General features: G+C 50.0%; 1 long non-coding RNA gene across 2 annotated transcripts; it reads right to left on the bottom strand.

Moving 5' to 3' along the window:
• Nucleotides 1–252: 252 nt before the first annotated feature.
• Nucleotides 253–19,025, bottom strand: LOC140403458 (uncharacterized). Of its 2 annotated transcripts, none has more exons than XR_011938324.1 (3): nt 18,931–19,025; nt 15,887–16,008; nt 253–1,309 (listed from the first exon to the last, which is right to left on the bottom strand). It is a non-coding gene; the product is annotated as an uncharacterized lncRNA (long non-coding RNA). The 2 variants fall into 2 exon arrangements; XR_011938325.1 differs by lacking the exon at nt 18,931–19,025 and adding an exon at nt 18,680–18,852.
• Nucleotides 19,026–24,594: the final 5,569 nt, after the last annotated feature.

Raw genomic sequence — 24,594 nt, 5'->3', positions numbered from 1 at the left:
TGCCACCAGGTAGAATTCAAACACCTGCCGGAATCGTTGCCAGTTCTCGCAGAGATCGCTGTGGCACTGGAGCGGCTGCGGAAGCGGGAGCCCATACATCTTGCTTGGGTATTGCTGGTTGTCACTGTACGCTGAGGTATGGCTATCTGGATTTAAGCAGTTCACTACTGGTACCATGTTTTGTTATGTTTCCTTTGTAACATAAGCGGCTTCCTTGTGTTGCATTTGTCAAGGAAGGTCGAGACGTGTAAATAACGTCAACTCATTTATTTACACGATGTACACTCTTATAACTTGAGTTCGACACTACTGCTCATCCTATTGTAGCTACCTAAACTGACTAACCAGCTGCTGTCTTCCACGTGGTGGGTGTGATAATGAATCAACCCTGTGCCTCTCCTCACTGACTGTCTCCACTGGCCAAAGGGGGCTGATCATGTGTGTGGTGTCCTTTATGTATGGGTTGGTGTAATGTGGTCGTGTCACCTCCTTGTGTATCGTGAATGTCCATTGGTCGCTTCCCACCTAAGTTATCTATTGGTTGAGTGTGTGTGTGTGCTCCCTCTAGTGTCTGTCTAGCTTACATGTATTTACAGTGATGCACATTACCACACTCGGTTTGTGTCTTTCTGATTAATTTGTATTTTGTTTTCTCCATTTTTCCTATTCTGTAAGTGTTTCTTCCGGAAACTCCCCGATTTTGCATCCTGCAAAAATCCAGGCCTTAGGCTTTTTCAAGGATCATTCGGGTGACATGGCGGAGAGGATGCAAGGATGGGGTTTTCCGGCCCCGCCCACCATCAGGGATCTTCCAGGCCCATCAAATGTCAATGAGATTTTGCCTGGGCCTCCGCATCCCTCACAGTGGGCCCCGCCACAGCAGGGCTAGAAAATCCCGGTCAAGTACTGAACGATGGGCAGAATGGCTACTCGGTCTGGTCCAATTATTTGGAAAACGGACATTTCTGGCCTTTTTCTGTTCCATAATCGTACTTCTCTTGATCTGTTTGCTAATGCTCGAATTAAAACCATTTCGATTATTTCGACGAAACCCCTCTTGACAAGGCCCCTCTTGCCTGACAATCTTATAACTGAGCAAGTAGATTTAATTTCTTCGAAGGCAATCGAATAGTTGGTTAAAGGAGCTCAAATCTGAAATGTTTGGTGAAAACCAGTGTCCTTTCTGAATTTGTGGCTGGGCTGGAGAAACTTGTCTGCAGTCAGCTTGAAAGATTCTGAAGAGGAAAATCTCGCAGATGCTGGAAATCAGAGAGAGGGATCGAGAAGTGGTGGAAACATTCAGCAATATCTGTGGTGGGAGAAACAGAGTTTTTAAAAAATATATATTTATTCAAATTTTTCAACAAATTTTCAACACAATTTCCCCCCCCCCCCACAAAAAGAAAGAAACAAGAACACAGCAATCAGAAATTATACCTTGGATTTCCCCCATATACAATAAACCCCCATATAACATTTAAAAACAGAAATAGGGAAAAAAAACATCTTCACCCAAACACCACCCCAAACCCCCCCCCCTCCCCCCCCCCCCCCCCCTCTCCGCCCTTGGGCTGCTGCTGACCTCCTCCTAACGCTCCGCGAGATAGTCTAGGAGCGGTTGCCACCGCCTGAGGAACCCCTGCACAGACCCTCGCAAGGCAAACTTTATCCTCTCCAGCTTGATGAACCCTGCCATATCATTGATCCAAGCTTCCACACTAGGGGCCGTCACATCCTTCCATAGTAGCAAAATCCTCCGCCGGGCTACCAGGGACGCAAAGGCCTGAATACTGGCCTCTTTCGCCTCCTGCACCCGGCTCGTCCAATACCCCAAATAATGCCAATCCCCAGCTCGGCTTGACCCGGACATTGGAGAAACAGAGTTAATGCTTCATCAGAACTGGATCATCAACCGGGAACGTTGGGCAGGATTCTCCAGCGTCCCAGCCTCGATGTTTCCCGGAGGCAGCGCACCGTTCACAGGCGACGGGATTCTCTGCTCCCACTGCTGTCAAAATTCCCATTGAAGCCACCCCACACTCCGGGAAGCCTGTGGGTGGGGGTGCGCTACTGGCGTCACTAGAGAATCGCACCACCAGCAAATGGCCAGAGGATTTAACTCTGTTTCTCCTCACCGATACTATAGTACCTGTTGAGCATTACTTCCAGAATATTCTATCTTTCTCGCTCTGAAAGACTCTGAATTTGGTATTCGTTGCTCACTGTGCTGCAGTCTCTCATTGTGAGGGATATTGGCTGCTGGTGTCTCTCATTGTGAGGGATATTGGCTGCTGAGGTCTCTCATTGTGAGGGATATTGGCTGCTGGAGTCTCTCATTGTGAGGGATATTGGCTGCTGGGGTCTCTCATTATGAGGGATATTGGCTGCTGGGGTCTCTCCTTGTGATGGATATTGGCTGCTGGGGTCTCTCCTTGTGAGGGATATTAGCTGCTGGAGTCTCTAATTGTGAGGGATATTGGCTGCTGAGGTCTCTCATTGTGAGGGATATTGGCTGCTGGAGTCTCTCATTGTGAGGGATATTAGCTGCTGGAGTCTCTCACTGTGAGGGATATTGGCTGCTGAGGTCTCTCATTGTGAGGGATATTGGCTGCTGGTCTCTCACTGTGAGGGATATTGGCTGCTGAGGTCTCTCATTGTGAGGGATATTGGCTGCTGGTGTCTCTCATTGTGAGGGATATTGGTTGCTGAGGTCTCTCATTGTGAGGGATATTGGCTGCTGAGGTCTCTCATTGTGAGGGATATTGGCTGCTGAGGTCTCTCATTGTGAGGGATATTGGCTGCTGGGGTCTCTCATTGTGAGGGATATTGGCTGCTGGAGTCTCTCATTGTGAGGGATATTGGCTGCTGAGGTCTCTCATTGTGAGGGATATTGGCTGCTGAGGTCTCTCATTGTGAGGGATACTGGCTGCTGGGGTCTCTCATTGTGAGGGATATTGGTTGCTGGAGTCTCTCATTGTGAGGGATATTGGCTGCTGGTGTCTCTCATTGTGATGGATATTGGCTGCTGGTCTCTCACTGTGAGGGATATTGGCTGCTGGTGTCTCTCATTGTGAGGGATATTGGCTGCTGGAGTCTCTCATTGTGAGGGATATTGGCTGCTGAGGTCTCTCATTGTGAGGGATACTGGCTGCTGAGGTCTCTCATTGTGAGGGATATTGGCTGCTGGGGTCTCTCATTGTGAGGGATATTGGCTGCTGAGGTCTCTCATTGTGAGGGATACTGGCTGCTGAGGTCTCTCATTGTGAGGGATATTGGCTGCTGGGGTCTCTCATTGTGAGGGATATTGGCTGCTGAGGTCTCTCATTGTGAGGGATACTGGCTGCTGGGGTCCCTCATTGTGAGGGATATTAGCTGCTGGAGTCTCTCATTGTGAGGGATATTAGCTGCTGGAGTCTCTCATTGTGAGGGATATTGGCTGCTGAGGTCTCATTGTGAGGGATACTGGCTGCTGAGGTCTTGTTGTGAGGGATACTGGCTGCTGAGGTCTTGTTGTGAGGGATAGTGCTTGTGAGGTTTCTGATTGTGAGGGACACTACCTGCTGAGGGACACTGATTTGTTATGTCCTCGGTGTAACATAAGCGGCTTCCTTGTGGTGCACTTGACAAAGGAAGGTTCAGGCGTGGAGATAACTTCAACACGTTTATTAAACTATTTACACTTCTATTACTCGGGTTAGACACTACTGCTAATCCTACTATAGCTACCCAGTCTGACTAACCAGTTGCTGCAATCCACGTGGTGGGAGTGATATTGAATCAACCCTGTGTCTGTTCTCACTGACTGTCTCCACTGGAAAGAGACAGATCATGTGTGTGGTGTCCTTTATCTATGGGTTGGTGTAATGCCCCCCTGTGGTCGTGTCACCTCCGTGTGCATCGTGAATGTCCATTGGTCGCGTCCTATCTAACTTATCTATTGGTTGAGTGTGTGTGTGTGATGTCACTGGTGCTCCCTCTAGTGTCTAGCTAGCCTACATGCATTTACATTGATGCACATCACCACAGGACACTTCCTGCTGCGGGATAGTGTGAGGAAATTCAGCGCACGTTGCTCACAGATCCTCCAATCCGCATTCTGAACTTTGGGCTGTGTAAAGATCAAATCTATGAAAGAGTTAGCGAGTGACTTCTTGTTTACTGATCACAGAGGGTGTAAATGCCCTGATTCAATTAGGAATGAAAGTGACGGTGAAAGTTTTAAAACAAAACTAATGTTGAGACACCATATGACTTTTAGACAAAGAAATTAATTGTAAAAATACACTCGGCTCAAATTATTTTACTCAAGTTAAATGGTTCAATAATTCAATTAATTGAGCATTAAATTCCAACTTTGCTGTGTTAATAATTCATTCGAATTACTGGACGCTGTTAGCGTGCAACAACAGTTTATTATCAGGAGCTGAGAATCACAAGTAATGTTTATTTTGTCACTGGAACATTCGCAGATGGCCTGCAAAGTGAAATTATTCTCAGCTGAAGGATTCAGATGTGTGAGCATGTGGGGAAGCGGCTGCGAGTTACTGTCAGGTGGTTTTGAGAGACGAGCAATTTAACAAAACCGTGAAAGATAAGGTAAAACTCCACAGCCTGGACACTATCTGATGCCACGTTGATATTTCAACACCTGTGGAAGCTTGTTGACCTGATTAAGATGCATGATTTTGCTGAACTGCTGTGCGTTGTCATGTCCTTGTGAATCTTTTACACCCTGGGACATTTACAACATTAATCGGCCTTCAGTAACCAAAAGTGGAAAGCCTTCCGAGGGCACCTTTTCTGTTCGATATGAAGCTGGTCAGGTTTGTCTTCAATACAGATTCTGGCAACAGGCGATGCTATATATTTAAGTTAATCCTCGAAAGCTTTGGGGGAGCTTTCATGAAGCATTTCTATTTTCTGAAGATCTCGGTTTCAACTTCAGGTTCTTTTTTTCCCCCAAACACATTTTGGAATTTATATGACATTTCTTTAAAAGGGGAATGAAAGCAAAATACTGTGGAGACTGAGCATCAGGAATAAAAACGTGAAGATATTTTTGGAAACAGTCAGCATCGATTGCCTGAACCGTTGAGTGTTTCCAGCATTTTATGCTTTTATTTCAACAAAAAAGCATAGTTTTTTCAATTATCACATTCAAATTTTGCAGTTGTTTAAAAGTGGCACCGACCCTCAAAGGGCCACTTAACGGCCTTTTTCCAACCAGACAAAATTTTAGGTTTGCGGGCGGATAACAGATCTGGGGGAAGGGCAGGCATCACCTTCATCAGGAACCCCTTCCGATCTACTGATGATGGCTGGCCTTCCCTGAAGGCCCGGAGACCTCTGGACCTCACTCCTCCCCCCAACGCCTATCCCCAGCACCCCAATCGCTCCCTCATTGTGACCATCTCCACCCTACCCAGAGGTGTCCCCTACCACGTGCCTGACTTCCATGTCCCAACACTTAGTCTCAGGCACATTGCTGCAATGCCTTGTCCAGCCACTGCAGCGCTGTGCTTGGAGGACCTGGTGCCGTGCCGGTCAAGCTGTTGCCTGTTGCTCGTTGGAGCGTTAAATTGCAGAGGGCCTGACACAGTCCGCGGGGCCCAAGCCCCCGCCCTCGGAGAAATCCAGGCCTTTGTGTTGGTTGATGTGCAGAACCCGGACATACGGCAGGCCTGTACCTAGACTCCACCCAGGTCACCAGAGAAGAGGGTGAATGTGCGCAATTGCCTCCCAACAGGAACAGCAAGCTTGCAAAGCACGTATGAAGCAAAGTCTTCCCAGCAAGCTTGTTACAAATTAATTTCACTTCCCTTCTCTCCCGACCATTCCATTGCTCTGCTGTCTTTGGGAAAAGGACTGGGTGTAAGTTCAAAGGCAGGATCCAGCCTTCCCATATCCAACTGGAGAACATTTTTGCTCACCCAGTACTGGACCTTGGACATGCAAACTGACAAATCAGAGGCAGTGCACAGATTGAGGGAGAAGGTGGTGATGTAGAGAGCTGGGTAGGTCCAGCATAGCTGTACAGTCCTGGAAGGCAATTACTCCCTGTGAAGTATACCACAATGTAGTTCAGTGCCTTCAGGAGAGGAGGGGAAAGCAAAATCATTGCAGGGGCAAAATCAAACATTGTACTTTTGTTGAAAACCAGCAGTGATCAGTGTACACAAAAGTGTTGCCAAAAAGAGAATAAATCAAAGATTAATAAACCCGACAGTGGCCCCTGCTTCTTCCAATCAAAAAAATGTCCACACATTGGCAAGATGGTCCATAGGGACTGTTTCCAGTGTTTTCAATGTGCACAAGTACCTGGGGCGGGATTCTCCGACTCCAGTTCGCGGAGAATCCTGCCCAAGGTTACCGTGTTTCGTAGCCCGCAACCCAACTTAGATTCAGCAGAGTGGGCCGAGCCTCTCTGGGGTTTAGATGCACGAGAGGTGATCTCTGGAATGTATCAGAGTGCTTGACAAGGTAAGTGCTGCTCCCCCCGGCTGGATAGTCCAGAAATCGGGACTCATTGTTTCAGAATGGACGACTGAGACGAGGAGTCATATTTTTCCCTCGGAAGTTTGTGAATCTTTGGAATTCTCCAGCCCCCTGAGGAATGCAAATACTCAGACGATGAGTAGATCGAAGATTGAGATGGATAGATTTTTGTGCACTTGAAGGAATCCAGGGATATAGGGAATGGGAAAATAAGTGGACTTGAGGTAGGAAATCAACGTGGTGACTTCCGGTTACGGCTATGCCTAGGTAGGTCGCACGTTCGGCAGCTCCCGCCGGGAACGGACTTTTGGGCTCTCTAGAGGGGCCCCAACGGCAATTGTTCGACGACTTCCAGTGTGGGAAGGTGACAGCAAGGTCCCCCGACAGTATATGGAGTGGACCAGGAGTGGAGCGGTGAAAAAAGGGATCTTGGAGCAGCGAAAAGTGAGAGGGAGGAAAAGCAAGATGGCGGCGGGTGGAGACCAAGCAGCATGGGCGCAGTGGTCGCAGGAGCAGCAGGGGTTTCTTAGACGCTGCTTTGAGGAGCTGAAAACCGAAATGCTGGCGCCAATGAAGGCGGCGATTGAGAAGCTAGTGGAGACCCAGAGGGCCCAGGGGGCGGCGATCTGGGAGGTGCGGCAGAAAGCCTCGGAGAACGAGGATGAGATCTTGGGCCTGGCGGTGAAGGTGGAGGCACACGAGGCGCTGCACAAGAGGTGGGCGGAACGATTTGAGGACCTGGAGAATAGGTCGAGGAGGAAGAATCTTCGATTCTGGGTCTCCCTGAAGGAGTGGAGGGGCCCGATGCCGGGGCATATGTGAGCACGATGCTCAATTCGCTGATGGGCGCGGGAGCTTTCCCGAGGCCCCTGGAGCTAGATGGGGCTCATCGGGTCCTGGCAAGGAGACCCAAGGCCAACGAGCCGCCAAGGGCTGTACTGGTGAGGTTTCACCGCTTTATGGTCAGAGAGTGTGTCTTGAGATGGGCCAAGAAAGAGCGGAGCAGCAGGTGGGAGAACACGGAGACCCGAATCAACCAGGACTGGAGTGCAGAGGTGGCCAAGAAGAGAGCTGGCTTTAACCGGGCCAAGGCGGTGCTCCATCGGAAGGGGGTGAAGTTCGGTATGCTGCAGCCAGCGCAACTGTGGGTCACATTCCAAGATCGGCACCACTATTTTGAAACGCCCGAGGAGGCTTGGAGCTTTATACAGACTGTAAAGTTGGACTCAAATTGAGGGTCTGTGGTTGTGGGGGGGGATGTCTGCTGTATATATGGTTTTAACTACATGTAGGGAATGTTCGCTTGGTTGGGTGCTGGATGGGGGTGGATGAAGGGATTTGATGGGGAGGCTGTGGGAGAGTGTGGGCGCCGGTGGTGGAGGGAGGGGAGGCACGGGGGAATTGAGATAAGGCCGCAAAAGGAGCTGCACCAGAGGGGGCGGGGCCGGCTCAGGAAAGCGCGGGCTTTTTCCCGTGCTAGGGAAGGACGGCGGTGGGGGTCGGAGGAGCGCACACTGACTGAGGGGGAGAGGGGATTCCCACACTGGGGGGGTCGATGGGAAGGCGGGAGAGGCCGGGGTCAGCAGGAGTCAGCTGACTTACGGGAGTGTTATGGGGGCAGCAAAAGAGCTAGATATGGATCTAGCGGGGGGGGGGGGGGGGAGGGGGGGTATAGGGTTGCTGCTGCATTGGCCAATGGGGAACTGGAAATAGGAGAGGTGGTCGGGGCGGGGGTCCGCCGTCTGGGGGACTGGAGGGTGAGGGAGGCGCGGGCACATGACTGGCCTAGAAAAGGAGATGGCTAGACGGCAGTGGGGGGGGGGGGGTGAGAAGCTCCCCAATCCGGCTGATAACTTGGAATGTGAGGGGTCTGAACGGGCCGATCATGAGGGCCCGGGTGTTCGCGCACTTGAAAGGACTGAAGGCAGACGTGGTCATGCTTCAGGAGACACATTTGAAGGTGGCAGACCAGGTCAGGTTGAGAAAGGGATGGGTAGGACAGGTATTCCATTCGGGGCTGGATGCGAAGAACAGAGGGGCTGCAATACTGGTGGGGAAGCGGGTGTCGTTTGAGGCAAAGAATATTGTAGTGGATAATGGAGGTCGATACGTGATGGTGAGCGGTAGGTTGCAGGGGGTGTGGGTGGTTTTGGTAAACGTATACGCCCCGAACTGGGATGATGCCGGATTTTTGAAGCGCATGCTGGGTCGGATTCCGGACCTGGAGGCAGGAAGCTTGATAATGGGGGGGGATTTCAACACGGTGCTGGATCCAGCATTCGATCGCTCCAGATCCAAGACGGGCAAGAGGCCGGCTGCGGCCAAGGTGCTTAGGGGGTTTATGGACCAGACGGGGGGGAGTGGATCCGTGGAGGGTTGCTAGGCCCCTGGCCAGGGAATTCTCATTCTTTTCCCATGTACATAGAGCCTACTCCCGGATAGATTTTTTTGTTTTGAGTAGGGCACTAATCCCGAAGTGGAAGGAAAGGAGTATTCGGCCATAGCCATCTCAGACCACGCCCCGCACTGGGTGGAGCTGGAGTTAGGAGAGGAGAGGGACCAGCGCCCGCTGTGGCGTCTAGATGTGGGATTACTGGCGGATGAGGAGGTGTGTGGGAGGGTGCGGGGGTGCATTGAGAGATACTTGGAGGCCAATGACAATGGGGAGGTGCAGGTGGGGGTATTCTGGGAGGCGTTGAAGGCGGTGGTCAGGGGAGAGTTAATCTCCATTAGGGCCCATTGAGAGAAGAGAGAGGGGAGGGAGAGTGAGAGGTTGGTGGGGGAGATCTTAAGAGTGGACAGGAAATATGCAGAGGCCCCCGAGGAGGGGCTACTTAGGGGGCGGCGAAGCCTCCAGACGGAGTTTGACCTGTTGACCACAGGGAAAGCAGAGGCACAGTGGAGGAAAGCACAGGGGGCGACGTACGAATATGGGGAGAAGGCGAGCCGGATACTGGCACACCAGCTCCGTAAGAGGGTGGCAGCGAGGGAGATAGGTGGAGTTAAGGACAGCAGGGGGAATACGGTGGGGAGTGCGGTGAGAGTAAATGAGGTATTTAAGGACTTCTATGAGGAGCTGCACAGATCTGAGCCCCCAGCGGGGGAAGAGGGGATGCGACGATATTTGGATCAACTGAGGTTCCCGAGGGCGGAGGAGCAGGAGGTGGCTGGTTTAGGGGCGCCAATTGGGTTGGAGGAGCTGGTTAAAGGATTGGGGAACCTGCAGGCGGGGAAGGCCCTGGGGCCAGATGGGTTACCGGTCGAGTTTTATAGGAAATATGTGGACCTGCTAGGCCCGTTGTTAGTAAGGACTTTCAATGAGGCAAGGGAGGGGGGACCCTGCCCCCGACAATGTCCGGGGCGCTGATCTCGCTGATTCTGAAGCGGGAGAAGGACCCGCTGCAATGTGGGTCGTATAGACCGATCTCGCTCCTCAATGTGGATGCTAAGTTGCTGGCAAAAGTGCTGGCTACGAGAATTTAGGACTGTGTCCCTGGGGTGATTCATGAGGACCAGACGGGATTTGTAAAGGGCAGGCAGCTAAACACCAATGTGCGGAGGCTCCTCAATGTGATTATGATGCCATCGGTGGAGGGAGAAGCGGAGGTAGTGGCAGCTATGGACGCGGAGAAGGCCTTTGACCGGGTGGAGTGGGAGTATCTTTGGGAAGTGTTGCGGAGGTTTGGGTTCGGGGAGGGGTTTATTAGGTGGGTCAGGCTCCTATATAGAGCCCCGGTGGCGAGTGTGGCTACGAATCAGCAGAGGTCGGATGTCCCCCTTGTTGTTCGCATTGGCAGTCGAGCCTTTGGCCATGGCACTAAGGGAGTCCAGGAAATGGAGGGGGTTGGTCCGAGGGGGAGAGGAACATCGGGTGTCGCTGTATGCGGACGACCTGTTGCTGTTTGTGGCAGATTCAGTGGAGGGGATGGTGGAGGTCATGCGGATCCTAAGGGAGTTTGGGGACTTCTCGGGCTATAAGCTCAACGTAGGGAAAAGTGAGCTTTTTGTGGTGCATCCAGGGGACCAGGGAAGGGGTATAGACGACCTACCATTGATGAGGGCGGACAGGAACCTTCGGTACTTGGGGATCCAGGTGGCTGGGAGTTGGGGGGGGGGGCCTGCACAAGCTCAATTTGACGCGGTTGGTGGAACAGATGGAGGAGGATTTTAAAAGATGGGATGTGTTGCCACTCTCGCTAGCGGGCAGGGTACAGTCGGTTAAAATGATGGTCCTCCGAGGTTTCTTTTTGTGTTCCAGTGCCTTCCCATTATGATTACCAAGGCCTTTTTTTTTTTTTAAAATAAACGGGTAGGTAGGAGCATCATGGGTTTCGTGTGGGCAAATAAGATCCCGAGGGTAACGAGGGTGTTTCTGGAGCGTAGCAGGGGCAGGGAGGGCTGGCGCTGCCGAATCTGTGTGGCTACTATTGGGCAGCCAACGTGGCGATGATCCGTAAGTGGGTAATAGAGGGAGAGGGGGAGGCGTGGAAGAGGTTGGAGATGGCGTCCTGTAGGGGCATGAGCCTGAGGGCGCTGGTGATGGCACCGCTGCCGCTCTCGCCGACAAGGTACACCACGAGTCTGGTGGTGGCGGCAACGTTGAAGATCTGGGGGCAGTGGAGACGGTATAGGGGCGAGATGGGAGCCTCAGTTTGGTCCCCGATTCGGGAGAACCATCGGTTCGTCCCGGGAAGGATGGATGGGGGGTTTCGGAGCTGGCATCGGGCAGGGATCAGAAGAATGGGGGACCTGTTTATAGATGAGACGTTTGCGAGCCTAGGGGCGCTGGAGGAGAAGTTTGGGTTACCCCCGGGAAATGCGTTCAGGTATATGCAAGTGAGGGCGTTTGCGAGGCGGCAGGTGAGGGAATTCCCGTTGCTCCCGGCACAGAGGATTCAGGACAGGGTGAGTTCGGGTGTATGGGTTGGAGAGGGCAGGGTCTCGGCGATTTACCAGGAGCTGAAAGAAGAGGAGGAGGCCGCGGTAGAGGAGCTAAAGGGCAAGTGGGAGGAGGAGATGGGGAGGAGATAGATGAGGGTCTGTGGGCTGATGCCCTGAGTAGGGTTAATTCTTCCTCCTCTTGCGCCAGGCTCAGCCTAATACAATTCAAGGTTGTTCACAGAGTGCATATGACAGGGGCGAGGCTGAGTAGGTTCTTTGGGGTGGAGGACAGATGTGGGAGGTGCTCGGGGAGTCCGGCAAATCACGTCCACATGTTTTGGTCGTGCCCGACACTGGAGGGGTTTTGGAGGGGTCTTGCAAGGACCATGTCCAAGGTGGTGAAAGTCCAGGTCAAGCCGAGTTGGGGGTGTTGGCATTATTTGGGGCAACGGACGAGCCGGGAGTGCAGGAGGCGAAAGAGGCCGGTATGCTGGCCTTTGCGTCCCTGGTAGCCCGGCGGAGGATCTTGTTACTATGGAAGGACGCGAAGCCCCCCAGTGTGGAAGCCTGGATAAATGACATGGCAGAGTTCATTAAGCTGGAGAGGATAAAGTTTGCCTTACGAGGGTCTGTGCAGGGGTTCTTCAGGCGGTGGCAACCGTTCCTGGACTATCTCGCGGAGCGCTAGGAGGAGGTCAGCAGCAGCAACCCAAGGGGGGTGGGGGGGGGGGGGGGGGGGGGGGGAGGGTCTCTTACAGGGGGGTATTTGGGCGGGGGTTCCCCTAAGGGTACTGTTGAATGTTAACTGGGGGGGTTAATATATGTGGGAGAAACCCAATGTATAAGTAGTTTATTATTTTAGAATGTGGGGTTTATGTTCTTTCTTCTTTTTGTTATGGGGGGGGTTGGTTTGTTATAAAACTTTTGTTGGAAAAATTTGAATAAACATTTTTTTTTTTAAAAAAAGGAAATCAACGTGGTCTTACTGAATAACAGAATCATAGAATTTACAGTGCAGAAGGAGGCCATTCGGCCCATCGAGTCTGCACCGACCCTTGGAAAGAGCACCTCACTTAAGCCCATGCCTCCACCCTATCCCTATAACACAGTAACCCCACCAATCTTTTCGGTCACTAAGGGCAATTTAGCATGGCCAATCCACCTGAGCTGCAAATCTTTGGACTGTGGGAGGAAACCGGAGCGCCCGGAGGAAACCCACGCACACACTGGGAGAACGTGCAGACTCCACACAGACAGTGACCCAGCAGGGAATCGAACCTTGGATCCGGGAGCTGTGAAGCAACTGTGCTAACCACTGTGTTACTGTTCTGCCCGACAGAACAGACCTCGAGTCCTATTTATGTTATGTTCTTTTAAGGCTACTATATGCGTGTTCCATATTCTCGATGCACTGATGTTTCTTATCTGCTCACAGCAGATTCTATTACTGTTTATTTAGTGCAACCCCTGATTTTTCTTCTTTCTCTCTGCGTTCTCACCTTACTTTCTAAAAATAATACAACCAACCATAAATAACACAGAAAGTAACCAACACCCATACCAGAAGCCCCCCCCCCAACCCCCCGCCAGCTCTGAAGCCTCAGCAATCCCACTGCGAGAGGCAGGCATTGCTGAAGCAGGTTAGAGGCTGCAAGGGGGCCCCCAATTTGGAGGTAACCCTGCAGGTTTGTCCAAAGTGAAGAGCTTATGATCGAAGCTCTGGTGTAACCATTGTGGAGGGAGAAGCCCTTCCGCCAGGTAGCTTGTGACAGCAGCTCTGCTGGCACATCCCAATGGGACCTTGCTGGGGTGTGGGGGGGTGTGTGGGCATCAATGGTGGTCCTGCGGCCTGCCACTCAGGCGCTCCCCCCATTTGAGTCAATGATGGGCCTAACCGACTACCTGTCCCTGTCGGTGGTAGAGTCCGCCACACATCTATCCCACCTCCCGTAGGATTTCTAAGAGGCAGCAATGTGTCAGGCATCTTTTTTTTTTAATTTAGAGTACCCAATTCATTTTTTCCAATTAAGGGGCATTTTAGCGTGACCAATCCACCTAACCTGCACATCTTTGGGTTGTGGGGGCGAAACCTACGCAAACACGGGGAGAATGTGCAGTGACAGTGACCCAGAGCCGGGATCGAACCTGGGACCTCGGCGCCGTGAGACTGCAGTGCTGCCACCATGCTGCCCTAGGTGTCCATCTTTACCCGCAGTCCAACCCCTAACATGCCTCTGTCGGACCAGGAAATTTCAGCCCTGTAATTTTATACATTAATGATTCTTTCGGCAGCTTTGGGAATTACACTTTTAAAGACTTACTATTAGCTGCAGAGGTTTGGGGGAATTCTAATCTAACTGGGTTGGCAGAAAGCTAACTTGAATGGAAAATAAAATCTGTGGGTTGTAAGGCAGATGGTTGATTTGAATCTGTCAGTTTCCCACTGGATGGGTTGGGTTGAAATTACCTCCTTCATTTTCTTACAGTACTGATTTTCTGTTCTTTTCTTAGCATGTTTTCCATCCCATTTTGTATTCTTACCTTGGGAACCTTCCTGAATCCTGAAAATGCCCATCTCATCTGTTCCCAGATGACGAAGGTGGAAGACTGCAGTGCCCCACTCAGACATCTTTACCTTAGACAGTGCTACTTCGGGTTTAAGCAGCTGATCCTTCACTACAGTCTTACCGAGGGCAAGACCTAATGCTACAGTCTCAGAGGAGTATGCATGCTCCTGTCCCTCCTTACGCAGACCCTGGAACAGTTTTAACTGCAGCTCTGCTATAACTGTGAGCAGCAACCCTTTGAGAGCTTCTGGCCCGCCGTACATCCCGCACAATACACCCGCCACGCTCCAAGATAGTCTTTTTTTAATTTGTTCAAGGGAAGTGGGCGTTGCTGGCATTTATTGCCCATTCCAAATTAGAAACATAGAAAATAAGAGCAGGTGGAGGCCATTCGGCCCTTCGAGCCTGCTCCGCCATTCATTATGATCATGGCTGACCATCCAACTCAGTAGCCTAATCTCACTTCCCCCCCCCCAAAAAAAAATCCTTTGAGCCCCTTCACCACCAAGTGCTATATCTACCTGCTTCTTGAAAACATATGTTTTGGCCTCAGCTACTTTCTGTGGTAACTAATTCCACAGGCTCACCGCACTCGAGGTGAAGATATTTCTCCTAATCTCTGACCTAAAATGTCTACCCCGTATCCCCAGACTGTGACCCCTGGTTCTGGACCCCCCGCCCCCCCCCCCACCCACCATCGGGAACATCCTTCTACCCTGTCTACTCCTGTCGGAATTTATAGGTTTCTACGAGCCCCCCCCCCCCCCCCCCCCCCCCCCCAACCTCCCTCATTCTTCTGAACTCCAGTGAATACAATCCTAACTAGCCCAATCCCTCCTTATACATCAGTCCCGCCATCCCAGGAATCAGTCTGGTAAACCTTCGCTGCACTCCCTCTATAGTAATTATCCTGGTTAGAAGGTGATGGTGAGATGCCCCCTTGAAGCGCAGCAGTGTGCGCAGTGTCAGCCCACCCACGGTGCTGCTAACGAGAGAATTCCAAGATCTTGACCCAGCGACAATGGAAGCGAGGCTTTTTATTTCTAAGTTAGGATGGTGTGTGACTTGGAAAGGAACTTGGAGTTGGTGGTGTTCCCTCCCAGGCGCCTGATGCCCTTGTCCTTCTCGGCAGTAGAGGTCACATCAGAAGGCTCTGTCGAAGAGGTCTGTGGTAAATAATTAAAATGAGCTGACATTGCAAAATAATGTCAGCCACGGGTATGCCAGCGCGACATACAGCAGTGTTTAAATGACCCCATTTGTCAGTCACGGCCTCGAAGAACCCGCGAAACATTTAGCAACAAAACGCGTTTTTCCACACAAACGAACCCAAGCAGGAACAGTGCGTGGTTCCGTTGTATATTTATGGGTTCAATCTGTTCTGAAGGTTTTAAGCACACATTTGAATGTTAATGATATGAATTTGGCTAAGAGGAATCTGAATCAGCTTTTTCTGTGTACTGCTGGTTAATATATGCAGCATTATTTTGTATATCGCTGTTTCAAATGACACAACGGTTCACTAAATAGCCTGACTTGTCTCTGTTCTCTATGACCTTGATGAAGCAGATCTGGCACCTCCCAGGCTAACATAACAGAGAGCTGGTCTCTTTGAGCAGCCCACTGCAGCATCTGTATAATATGCTCCTAAAATCAAAGGATATCATTAGGTCGGATTGCTGCCAAATTAAGCTGAATAATCTTAAATCATTGTCTTCAATCTGTGAAATTAATACTATGATATGCCGGCACACAGATGGACAGACAGTCAAAAATACAGACAGATAGATAGGTAGATAGATATACATATTCTTTTGTCAAGATTACTTCATTTTTATGAAGCACTGGGGAGTATTGATATAAATATTCAGCTCGCGTCAGAGATAGATAAATAATCATGTTTTTTTTTGCAGCAAATGCTAATGGGTTTGAACATAAAGTACCTGCAGATTCAGTCGAATAATTCATAGATGGCTGCTGATTTTCTCTTCAGATAAAGTTGGCCATTCCGCTGAATCTGAATCCTGGGAGACATTTGAAACATAATTTTCTCAACAATGGATCCCTAAAAATGAAAGGTGGGAAATAATGATTGCAACATGACAGCCATTGTAGATGACTCCCATCAGACCGATATCGTGGTCAACCCTGCTCTGAAAATAAATATATTGCATTCAGATCCAAAAATATTTCTTTGTGATTAACCTGCACCATTAATGTGACTCACAGCCAGGCGAGAGTGTTCAAGCTTACAGTCAAACTCTGAAATGAAATGAAAATCGCTTATTGTCACAAGTAGGCTTCGAATGAAGTTACTGTGAAAAGCCCCTATGAAAAGCCCCTAGTCGCCACATTCCAGTGCCTGTTCAGGGAGGCTGGTACGGGAATTGAACCCTGCTGCTGGCCTGCCTTGGTCTGCTTTCAAAGCCAGCGATTTAGCCCTGTGCTAAACAGCCCCTCTGCACTCTGCACTTGCAAAATACCGGTGGCCAACCACTCAAAATGTTCAGAGAAAAGCAAATTACTGTAGATGCTGGACTCTGAAATCAAGCTTGTCCCCTTAAAATGTTTGGTGGGGGAGAGCAGGAGAGGGGGAAACACCGAGATGGCCAAAAGGGTGAAGGCTCATGTCATCTAATCTGTCTCCGAACACACTATTTGGAACAGTACATGATGAAGCATCCCCTCCAATGCAGTGATGGGCAACCTGGGCTAATGAGTTAGCCGCATGCATGTCTCTCCTTCATCTCAATGGGGCTTATTTACTAATCATGACTCTATGAATAACATTGAATACATTTAATACGCACCAAATATTCCACGATAAATTGTAGAAGATGCTTAATAATTTCTATATTAATAGAACTGTCGTCAACTTCAAATGGTAAGAATAAAATAAATATTTACACTTGATTGGATGGGGAGGGAGCGCATGGCTCTCACAGCCAATCAGCACGCACCTCACTTCACTGAGCCTCGCTTTACTGGTGAATCACTTCAGCCATACAGGTAGGAAAAAAAACTACACGGACGGAATCACTTCAGCCATACAGGTAGGAAAAAAAACTACATATACGGAAACCAGAGGAATGTTGCAACCCCGCGCGAGGAGAACGGTCAACAAAATGTCTCGTGGGCTGCACTCGGATCCCTGAGGGGCTGCATGTGGCCCCCGGGTTGCCCACCACTGCTCCACTGCAAGACATGCCGCCAAATAAATACAACCATTTCAGAAGGGTCCAAAGTGGTAGGAAGTGCAGGAAGCTCAGCTAGAGAATTGCATCGAGGCCTGAGCACAGCCCACGTTCACTGCTACAGAACATGCATGACATGGGGATATTTAGGGCAGAACTTTATCAAGTAATGCCAACACCAATACAGTGCATCATACTTTTCATATTAATGAAGTTGTCAATATCTTTAGCTGGATGGATGGTTAAAGAGAGACTAGTGCAGACCATTCACTACAAATTACTGAATTAATTCATGTCAACAACGATTTGCAAATAACAATATATCAACACCGATTTTCCATTTTCTCTTACATGGGATTAAAGTGGTTGAAAATACCTTAGATTTTTGTATGTCACCTAGATATGGTCAGATACATTTATTCATTCACACTCGCTCACACAGACATACTTCTGCAGTCAGTTACATTGTCAAAAAGCAAGGATTGATTATACTGCAGACCCATAATAGGTTTGACTTGTTGAGACCAGAAAAGGTTAAATCCATTTCCATGTTTATTTCAGCTGAATGTCACTTGAGTTATGAGAACTTTTTTCTCTTTATCTAATTCGCAATCCTGTCGTCAGCTTAAATGTGTTAAGTTAAATTGGTGTGTGTGTGAGGGGGAGGGGGGGGGATAAAACCAGTAGGACTGTGAAAGTGTACCAAGTGGAAGCAGAGGGTGAGAGAGTAAGTGAATGAGGGAGGGAATGTGAAGGGAGAGAGGGAGATTAAAAAAAAAGGGAGCAAGCATGGAGGGGGAGGGGCGCGTTAGTGAGCAAGTGGGGGAAAGATGGGGAAGGAGAATGGAGTGAGAGAGACAGCAAGGGAGAGAATGAAGGTGCGAGGCAACAATCGAAGGAGAGAGAAAGCGAGAGTGAGCAAGTACATGAGAGGGGCAGAGAGAGTGGAGTGATGGTGAGGAGGGAGAAGGAGTGAAGGAGAAATGAGAGAGGAGTGGAGGAGAGATAACGAAGGAGAAGGCGTGGAGGAGAGATAACGAAGGAGAAGGCGTGGAGGAGAGAGAATGGGAGAGAAGGCGTGGAGGAGAGAGAATGGGGAGAAGGAGTGGAGGAGAGAGAATGGGGGAGAAAGTGAGAGGTGGGAGAGGGAAGGAAGGTGGGAGAGGGGAGGAGAGAGAATGAGGGAGGTGAGAAGTGGGAGAGGGAAGGAGGGAGGGGAGGAGAGAGAATGAGGGAGGTGAGAGGTGGGAGAGGGAAGGAAGGTGGGAGAGGGGAGGAGAGAGAATGAGGGAGGTGAGAAGGAGGGAGGGGAGGAGAGAGAATGAGGGAGGTGAGAGGTGGGAGAGGGAAGGAGGGAGGGGGAGGAGAGGGAGGGAAGGATGGTGAGGGGGGAGGGAAGGAGGGGGGGGGAAGGAGATTGAGGGAAGGAGATTAAGGGGGAGGGAAGGAGGGGGAGGGAAGGAGAGCTGGGGCTGGCCTGGTTGAAGCTCTGCCTCTGCCTGGCCAGCTCTGAGCCGCAGTTTATCTGCAGTAGATCAGTACTTGCTGCAATGCTCCAGGAGCCTCTGTGAAACCTCCTCCGCATCCAGAATGATTAACTCTTCACATGTCAGCAGCCTTTCCCCAGGAGCTTCCCACACTTTCCAATAGATTTCTCCAAATCAAATGGCCAACTCGCACTTCTGAGAAGTTTCCATTTTAAACTGTGCAATATTTTATTCTAAACTCTTAACGTGACAAGGTTCTGCTCTCAAAAACGTCATTGATTCAAATCATTTTCTGACGCGGGTTACCTGGTTAATTCTGGAAAGTCTGTGATTATTGAACCTTTCAGTGAGCCGCGGTGTCCCTGGGTATTCGCATCTTCAACCATTCAATCTTTCTGCTCTGTTATCGTTACTGTTTCTAATTTAAACTCTCTCACACGCTCTCTCTCTCTCTCTCTCTCTCCTCAGTATCCTCTCTTCGGATCTCTGCCCCCCCCCCCCCCCAAATCTCTCCCCCTCTCACTCTCTCTTTCTCACCAACTGTCTCTCCATTTCTCTCCCTCTCTCTGTAATTCTCACCCTCTGCCTCTCCTGGGCCTTCAGTTTCCTGTGATGTGCCAAATTTCTGCAATGACCCCTCCCCGATGCCCCCCTGCCCAAAGACCCCTCCCCATGCCCCCTCACCTGATGCCCCCATGCCCCTCTCCCTGATACCTCTCTCCCCAATGACCCCGACCCAATGCCCCTCTCCTCGGTGCACTCTTCCTTGATGCCCTCTCCCAGGTGCCTCCCTCCTGGAGTCCTCTTCCTGATGTTCCCTTCCTCGATGCCCACTCCCTGGTGATCCCCTCCCCTGATTCGGGGAGCACAAGGGGCATCTGTCAGGTGGCCAACAAGGTGAAACCACAAATAAAACTTGCTCTGTGTCTGCTCCTGATGAAGACACTTGGTCAGGAAAATAGAAAAAATGCCAGCTTCAAACTCCTGAATTTTCCATTACAAATTGCAGAATTATTTTTTTGTTCAAGGCACCGACTTTTTTTAAGAAAAGGAATGGCAAATTTCAAACCCAGCGACCTTGAATCATAACATTTATCACCTGTGCAAACAGCCCACAGAAACAACTGATAGAAAACCAATGCTTCTCGTGATTCATCTCCCCAACATCCCTCCCTCACACTCCCTCAGCTCCTCACCCTCACTCACCCTCCCTCACCCTTACACACCCTCCCTCACATTCCCTCAGCCCCTCACTCACTCTCCCTCACCCTCACACACCCCTCACCCTCACACCCCAGCCCCTCACTCTCCCTCACCCTCACTCGCACTCCCTCACCCTCACATACCCTGCCTCACGCTCACTCAAACTCCCTCAGCCTCTCACTCTCCCTCACCCTCACATACTCCCTCAGCCCCTCACTCTCCCCCACCCCCACTCGCCCTCCCTCACAAACCCTCCCTCACCCTCACTCATTCTCCCCCACTCTCACCCTCACTCACCCTCACAAACCTTCCCTCACCTGACTCTCCCTCACTCATTCAGCCTCGCCCTCCCTCACCACCTCACCTCACTCACCCTCCCTCACCCTCAGCCACTCACTCTCCCCCTCACTCACCTCCCTTCACCCTCCCTCTCACTCACCACCCCACCCTCACTCACCTTCCCTCACCCCATCACTCTCCCTAACCCTCACTCACCCTCCCTCAGCCCCTCACCCTCCCTCACCCCTTCACCCTCACTCACCCCCTTCACACCTCTCACCATCTCACTCATCCTCTTCCTCACTCACCCTTCCTCACCCCCCACCCTCCCTGACCCTCTACCAACCCCTCACACCCTCACCCTCCTTCACCACCTCACTCTCCCTCGCCCACTCACCCTTCTTCATACCCTCAACCTCCCTCACATTCCCCAACCCCTTCACATTCCCTCACTCGCCCTCCGCGTCTCCCTCACATTCCCTCACCCCCTCACATTCCCTCATCATCCCTGTACCTGATGTTTCCTCACACCCTCACACTCCCTTACCCAGCCTAACCCCCTCAGACTCGCTGAGGCTCCCTCACCCCCACTTGCGTTCCTTTACTCCTTACCCTGCCCCATCTCCCTCACCCACCTCATTCCCTCATCGCCACATTCCCTAACCCTCCCTCACATTCCCTCACCACCCTTGCCCACCCTCATCCCCTCAAACCCCCTCACCCCGCTCAGATTTCCTCACTTACCCTCCCTCACTCTTCACCCTCCCTCACCCTCACCATCCCTCTACCTCATGTTTCCTCACACCCCCTTACCCACCCTAACCCCCTCAGACTCGCTGAGGCTCCCTCGCCCCCAGTAATGCTCTTTTACTCCTCACCCTGCCCCATCTCCATCACCCACCTCATTCCCTCATCGCCACATTCCATGACCCTCCCTCATATTCCCTCACCCCCCCCCTTGCCCACTCTCACCCCCTCAGTCTTCCTCACACTCCTGCATCCCCTCAGAGATTTCCTCGCCCTCACTTACCCTCCCTCACTCCTCGCCCTCTCTCCTCCCCTCACACTCCCTCACCCCCGCATCCTCCCTCACCCTCTATGCTCCCTTATCATCCATCCCTCCCTCATACCTGACAAAAGGGGAGAAGAGAAAGACAAACAGTGAAGAGAGATAGTGGTGAAGGACAGGGAGAGGAGTGAGGAGAAAGGAGCAGAGTAACTTTAGCATTGGGTCAAAGCAGTTTCTACCTCACCCCCTCATGAGTACAACTTCACTCCATCTGAAAAATGGGCCCTGCTCCAAAACTGTAGAACCTTTTTCCAGCAGAATCCATCTAAGAATCACAGTGACGGATCGATCTGTTAATATCATTGTAAAGAATACATGAGAATGCTGTTCAAAAGTGTTGAAAATGGAAATATATATGTTGAAATCGAGCCTAGAAAATGTATCAAACTTGGGGCTTCTCAACACTTTTTATTCAATCTCGGAATGTACGTCAGCAAGCCCCAAAAGATCAGTGCTGAACTTAATCTTGCCAGGAAGCTGCTTGAGAGAGAGATAAAACAAACTGATTGCGTAAGGACTCAACAATGCATTTTTTTGCTGCACCAAGATTCACATTCTGAGCCATACCTAACTCCCAAATCGTTACAAACTGCTTCCCTGAAGTGCGTTGATTTGCTTCCCAACAAAAAAAGACAGTGAAATATCACACACTGACAGTAGCACTCTGGAGAATCAGGCTGTGAGTACATCCTCTTATGGCAACTTGTAAAAAGAACCCTTTATGTTTGGCTATATAAATGTAATAACGTATCTAATTTCTTGAATCTCAGTTTGATTGTCACATTACATAATTATCCTTAGCAGCAATATATCCATTTATCTGGATTTGAAAGGAGGCACTCATATGAAGAAGGAACTTGCATTTATATAGTGACTACAGGATGGTCCAAAACATTTATATAGTGACTACAGGATGGTCCAAAGCACTTGGCAGTCAATGAGATTCTTCTTCAAAGTAGTCACTGTAGCAACGTGGGACATGTTGTAGCCACTTTATGCATAGCAAGGCCCTATAAACTGCAATGAGATCATGATTTATTAATGATCAAATCTGTTTGCTTATATAAAGCTACCATATCGAATGGTAACCCATATCGAGATCCAGAGAATTATTTAATATCAAATTACCATAGTGGCAGAAGATGCTACACATTCAAATTGGTAAAAATAAATAAAACGTGTGTATTCATCCATGAGCTCTTCACACAGAAGAACCAGTTCCCCAGTGTTTGTACTTAGGAGTGTGTATATGTGTGTATCTGTGTGTGACTGTGCATGCATGCCCATGTGTGTGTGCACAAGTCTGTGTGTATCTGTGTGTGTGTGTGACTGTGCATGCATGCCTATGTGTGTGTGCACAAGTCTGTGTGTATCTGTGTGTGTGCATGTTTGTGTGTATCTGTGTGTGTGCATGTTTGTGTGTGTCTGTGTGTGCCCCTGTCTGTGTGCGCCTGTCTGTGTGTGTGTTCACAGGCCTCAACACAGCCCCAAGTACAACTTAATTAAATTGGTCTCATGATGGGCTTTCTTTATATTCTGGCGTCTTCACTCTCTGTGAACCGATTAAAATGGCACAACTGGTTTCACATCATTACTTGCAACCGTCCATTCTGGTGGCTGTTTAAACCCTTTTTTCAATGTTGCTTTTTGCTTCCTCGGTTAACCATGCTGCTGTTTCTCCACAATTACTTTTGTTAGAATACTTTACTTTTGCAGTCAGAACCGGAAGATGTATTCAAGATGTGCTCAGAGTAATGTGCACCGTTCTGAGCTCCAAATTAAGAAAAGAATATAGAGGCACTGACGGGGATGCAAAATAGTTCCAACAAGTTTGGTACCAGAAGTGAGAGGTTAGAGCTATCTGAAAGCTGAAGCTCTTTTCTCTGGGAAAGAGGCTGAGAGGTGACCCAGTAGAGGTGTTTAAAATTATTACACAGTTTGACATGTAGAATAGAGATTAGTTTCACTTGTGGGGTATTCAAAGCCAGGGATCCTGAATAAAGGGGAGTCGGTAAGGGGGCCCGATGCCAGTGATGATTAGGGAGGGTGTGTCTTTAAGCAGGATTTGAGACCGGGGCGACCTTATCTCTGTGGAGCCGGCCTTGCCGATGTCTTTAGGCCCCGGCCCTCACAATGACGGCGCAAAACATGCCCCTCTTCTGAAAAGGGGTAGTGTGTGGGAAGCCGGCGAAGGAAGTTTCTCTGGGGAGAAACAGTCAGAACCTGACACATTGCCATCTTTTGGCAAAATTTCACCCATTGTCAATGAAACCGAACACAAGTGAAGGTCTTCTTGTTGCAGCATTGTTTTGCTGCAGAAAGCACAATGAGGTGCCCTGCACTTTCTTTTTTTTTTTAAATAATATTTTATTGAAAATTTTTGGTCAACCAACACAGTACATTGTGCATCCTTTACACAACATTGTAACAATACAGATAATAATGACCTTTTTAAATTTAAACAAAAACAACAACAAATAAATAAATATTAAATAACAAAAAATAAAAACTAGCCCTAATTGGCAACTGCCTTGTCTCAGGCCACACACAACCCCCCCCATCCCTCCCCCCCCCCCCCCCCCAAGTCCTGGGCCGCTGCTGCTGCCTTCTTTGTTCTCCCCCATCTATCTTTCCGCAAGATATTCGACGAACGGTTGCCACCGCCTAGTAAACCCTTGAGCCGACCCCCTTAGGACGAACTTAATCCGCTCTAACTTTATGAACCCCGCCATATCATTTATCCAGGTCTCCACCCCCGGGGGCTTGGCTTCTTTCCACATTAGCAATATTCTGCGCCGGGCTACTAGGGACGCAAAGGCCAAAACATCGGCCTCTTTCGCCTCCTGCACTCCCGGCTCTTGTGCAACCCCAAATATAGCCAACCCCCAGCTTGGTTCGACCCGGACTCCTACTACTTTCGAAAGCACCTTTGTCACCCCCATCCAAAACCCCTGTAGTGCCGGGCATGACCAAAACATATGGGTATGATTCGCTGGGCTTCTCGAGCACCTCGCACACCTATCCTCCACCCCAAAAAATTTACTGAGCCGTGTTCCAGTCATATGTGCCCTGTGTAATACCTTAAACTGAATCAGGCTTAGCCTGGCGCACGAGGACGACGAGTTTACCCTGTTTAGGGCATCTGCCCACATCCCCTCCTCAATCTCCTCCCCTAGCTCTTCTTCCCATTTCCCTTTTAGTTCGTCCATCATAGTCTCCCCTTCGTCTCTCATTTCCCTATATATATCCGACACCTTACCGTCCCCCACCCATTTCTTTGAGATGACTCTGTCCTGCACGTCTTGTGTCGGGAGCTGCGGGAATTCCCTCACCTGTTGCCTCGCAAAAGCCCTCAATTGCATGTACCTGAATGCATTCCCTTGGGGCAACCCATATTTCTCGGTCAGCGCTCCCAGACT

This window comes from Scyliorhinus torazame, chromosome 28 (assembly GCF_047496885.1).
Source record: "Scyliorhinus torazame isolate Kashiwa2021f chromosome 28, sScyTor2.1, whole genome shotgun sequence".
Classification (NCBI taxonomy): Eukaryota; Metazoa; Chordata; class Chondrichthyes; order Carcharhiniformes; family Scyliorhinidae; genus Scyliorhinus; species Scyliorhinus torazame.
Note: the sequence above shows the minus strand (reverse complement) of the source record. Positions and strands in the feature narration are given on the sequence as shown.